Here is a 4,801-nt window from a genome sequence, read left to right on the forward strand (position 1 = left end):
CATGGGTCGTATTCGAACCAAAGAGAACATAGCTGTCGATACCCATTTGATTGGCAAAGTGCCGAGCTCATTGGGAGGTTTTCTTTGGTCATATTTGAATCATAGTTTAACCCCTTTGAGAACCGACATGGATCGTATTCGAATCAGCGTCGTTAAACAATTCTTAAAATCACTTGGGGGCTTCCTGTTCAAACATGGGTCGTATTCGAACCAAAGAGAACATAGCTGTCGGTACCCTCTTGATTGGCATCGCCACACCCACTGGGGGCTATATGATCGTATTCGAATCCTAGCATAACCCCTTTGGGCCGGGTCTCTGGTCGTATTCGAACCGGAAGCCCCTAAGTTCCTCTGCTTTATAGCAAGTTCCGTCTGTTTATTTCCAAGTGTGTACGGCCGGGTCTCACTTTGCCGGCTTAACTTTGGTTTACAGTATTAGCTGAACACAATGGGTGTTATTAAGACAGGTAAACCGGAATTGCGGTACCAACCTTCCTACCCGGGTTATCTAAGCCGGAAGTATGCTTGCAGGCCACTAAGTATGTTATTACGGCTGTATTCAGGATATTATTGAAGACCAGCCCTTTTTTGATTCATATTCCGGGTTATCTAAAACCTATGATTCTCAGGGCGGTAAGCTACCTCGAGGCTTGTGATTTGTCTTTCTCTGCAGGATAGTTACAGGCAACTATTTTGAGAGTAAGGAAAAAAATGATTAATTATGACCCGAAGAAACATAAAGGAGACAACTTCAACAGACTTCAGCATTCAAGGCGTGCACGATGGCACGACAAAGATAAAGTATTGGTCCTACTCTATTACAAGACTCATTGAGTCCAAAAGGGTGAGGCATTGTTTGATAAGCCGCCAGCCGAGTTACGACGCTTGTTGAGTTGAAGTCTCCGGCTCGTTCCTATCTTCTCCTCCGGCTGATCCCAAGACCTAGAAAGTTGATGACTTCCAGTCGATGCCGCTGAGAGCTTCGAATTGGGCTTCCTCGTCAATTAACCCGGCCGGGTCAATCTACGGGGCGAAGGTGTGCTGACGATCCTCTGATTTTCCGCGTTGTAACCCGGCTGGTACTTGGTCAAGTCTGTGTCGTTGCCAATGAGAGTGGCCACCGGGCGCACGACCTTCACGCAGGCGGCAAAGTCCCTTTGGTCGAAGGCTGTGCCGTCTTCCTTCAGACTTGGATAGCCGAGGGCGAGGTCTGCCGGGTCTAACTCGGGCAGGAAAGCCTTGGCCTGGCTCAGCGCGGCGATCGCTCCGGCTCTTGCAGAGGCCCGTCGCAGCTCTTGGATACGTTGAGGCAGAACGGCGAGCCGGCGAAGAACCTCCGCCAGGTGAGTCAGCACCTCGTTGGATAGGGCCACCACAGCCAAGGCACGCTGTGACCCGGTGTAGAGTTGCTCCACCAGGGTATACACGGCCTTCAGCTTGGTTACCACGCTCTGGTTGAGGTTGGCACTTCTGGGACCTGCTTAACAGAGTCAGATAAGCCGCCGACAAGGATGAATTATGAGATATAAAAATTCTAAACTTGATGAAAGCCGGTGAGGCGACTTACCGAAGATTGCGGCCACCATCTGGGACACCTGGCGCTTTAGGCCGGAGAGCTCGGCGGTCTTCTCGGAGAGAGCCTTCTCCGCCTGTTCAGCCCGGTTCACCAATGCGGCCTTCTCTTCGGCCCACGCCTTCCGCTCAGCGTCAAACTCCGTCTTCAGCTTCTCTTGAGCGGCGATGCTGGACACAAATTTGGCATTTGCCTTCCGGGTCTCCATCTCTTGCATCTTCAGCCGGTTCTTGAGATCAGCCATGTCAGCCTCTAGCTTCTTGCCAGCAGCCTGCATAAATTTCCGGGTTATGACATGAACAGTTACTATATAAATTTCAAAGTCCCAAGCGTTTTCCAAGCAAAGACACTTGGCACTTGGGGGCTAATGCATATTGAACGTTTCTATCTACAAATGGCCGGTTCAATTGGGTAAGCCGGAACCTAAGTCTACAACATATTCAATCATAAGTCGTCGACTTGGGGGCTAGCATGGTAAAGGTAACTATGCAGTAAGTAAGAGGACAGCAGAATGATACCTCAGATTTCTGCTGGATCTGGTTCACCATGGCAACCTCTGCGTCCCCGCTCTTGTGCACTTGGCTGATGTAGCCAGAGACGAGCTCTCCAATGCTCAGGTTGGCGTAGTCGGAGAGGTCCAGGTTCAGCCGGTGGGGCTGCAGCAACTCCCCCTTAGCGGAGCACTTGGCCAGTGCGGTAGGTCTCCCCGGCTCAACAAATTCCGTCCGGGTGATTACCACATCTGGATCATTTGCTGGTTGAGCCGAGCCAGAGGCCTCCGGGTTAGCAGAAGCTTTGGCAGCTGCCTTGTTGGTTGGAGCGGCGGCTTCAGGAGCGGAGGCAGCTGGCGGTTCTTGATCTGCTGCCTCCGGCTCAGGCAACTCCGGCTCTTCGATTGGCTTGGCCTTCTTCGCCCTCTTGGTGAGTTTGGCTTGGGCATTGAAAGGACAGAAACATTAAAGCACAAAAGGGTAAGTAAAGACAAGTATAGCATGAGATGGTTATCATTACCCGGGCGCGGTCTTGAAAGCCGGAAGACTCGACTGCATAGAGTCACCCGAAGAGGGGGAGGTCTCCTGATAATTTGAGTCAGAAGAATTGAGTGGCTGACGTGTAACACCCGCCAACGGATGAAAAGGGTACAAGTGGGAAATAACCTCAGTTCGGCGCTTCCTCGATGCGTCAGGTAACCCGGAGGAGAGGTCGGTGTCCTTGTTGGTCTGGGTGTGACGCCGGCTCTCATGAACCTATCGCTTCAAAATAAATTGAGGATCTTGATAAGCTAAAGGATGTGAAAAGCTTACTTTCCGGGTTACCCTTCGGATTTTCAGCCTTGGCAAGGGCTCCGAGTCGGAGGAAAATGTCGTTACCTCTTCAACCACCGGGTTACTTGCTCCGGTGTCGTCCTATTGATGAATAAGTATTGATAAGGCGGACAGAAGTAAACAACAAAATACAACAAGGACTTACAGGCTCAGGGGTTACCTCTGACTCGGAGCTGTCGCTTAGTTGCATCAGCTCTGAAGCAGTAGGCCTATTTCCTTTCTTGCGAGGGGCGGCTTTCTTGGCGGCTTTCTTCACCTTTCTGGCCTTCTTGGCCGCCTCATGGTCATATTTGACCCGCCAGAACTTATCATCAGCCTGAAAAATACAATGATGATTTCTTAAAACAATTCAGATGAAAGTTATATGCAGATAAGATGTTCAGATCAGCGGCTTACCGCTGGGGCTGGGTTGGTCTTGCAGAAGGGGGCTAGGCCGGTCCTTCCGCAGTCTGCCAGGCTCTCGTTCAAGAGAGCCTTGGTCATCTCCTCTGCAACATCTTCAGGAAGATCGTTGCGGCTGTGTCTCTGGGGGTCGTCCTTTCGGCCCATGTACTCACACATTAAGCCGGGGCGGCGGCTCAATGGGATCACCCGCCACGAGATCCAGACCCGGACCAGATCGATTCCATTCAGACCATTGCCCAGGAGAGCCTTGATCTTGTTGATAGTGGGGAGCAGAGGTTGGCGCTCCGCTTGAGTCAGCTTGTCTGACAGTGGGTGAGTCGGCTCCAGACGTGAGGGGCGAAAGCCGGGCAACGGACTTTCATCAGCCGGCGACGTGTCTTGGCAGTAAAACCACGTCAGATTCCAGTCCTTGGGGTGGCTGGGCGGCTCAGCGTAAGGGAAAAGGCAGTCCCTTCGCCGCTGAATGGAGATGCCACCTAGCTCCAGACTTGGCCCATTGGCGCACTCATTCTGACGGTTCAAGTAAAAAAGCTCTCTGAAGAGCAGCAGACTAGGTTCTTCTCCAAGGTAAACCTCGCAGAACACTTGGAAGTTGCAGATATTGGACACTGAGTTGGGTCCTATGTCCTGAGGCCGCAGATCGAAGAAATTCAGAATGTCTCTGAAAAACTTTGAACCGGGCGGTGCAAAGCCCCGGCTCATGTGATCCGCAAAAATGACCACCTCTCCGTCCTTTGGTTGTGGTCTCTCTTCTGACGGGTCCGGGGCACGGTAGGACATGACGTCCTTCTTGGGCAGATATCCAGACTTGACAAAATCTACTAGGGTCTCATTGGTGACATTGGACCTCATCCAATTGCAAGTAATGGAGGCTTTGGGAGCTTTGGGAGGCATGGTGAAAGTCGGCAGTCTATGATAAAGGAAAAACGTCCGGATTAATTATAAGCCGGAAGAAATCTACAGTTCAATGTCAAGGTGGCGGCTTATGAAGGGGACTAATGGTATACACCTAAGTGCATCGGGCTATTTAAGCCGCCGAGGGATTGAGAGTAATTTGATTGTCTACAGGCCTTATCACAGCTAAGCCGGAAATTTTTATGGCACACGGTTTTCTTTAAGCCGGAAGGTTCTACGGCACGTGGTTTCTTTAAACCGGGAATGTAAACCGCCGAGATTCAATGATTGCAGTTTTTTACTAAGTGTGGTAAAACAGGTTTCACACATCGCAGTGAATATTTTGGATCCAAATGGTCGGACAAAAGAAAAGTTTCTGGACCTAGAAACAGACGCGAGGAGGTTCTTCAGCTCGAACAAGGCTCTTATGCAGTAAAAGGAGGGCTATTTGCATGTGAAATGGGTCTTAAACATCTACCGCAGTGAGTCTATACAGAACTAAGATCAAGAAGGGGCAGTAAAATTCAAATCTACTAAGGGCCGCGATGAACTACGAAGAACAGAGGAAGAACTATGAAGCCCTAAGTGTGGATCTGCCCTACGG

Source organism: Aegilops tauschii, chromosome 6, assembly GCF_002575655.3.
Source record: "Aegilops tauschii subsp. strangulata cultivar AL8/78 chromosome 6, Aet v6.0, whole genome shotgun sequence".
NCBI lineage: Eukaryota > Viridiplantae > Streptophyta > Magnoliopsida > Poales > Poaceae > Aegilops > Aegilops tauschii.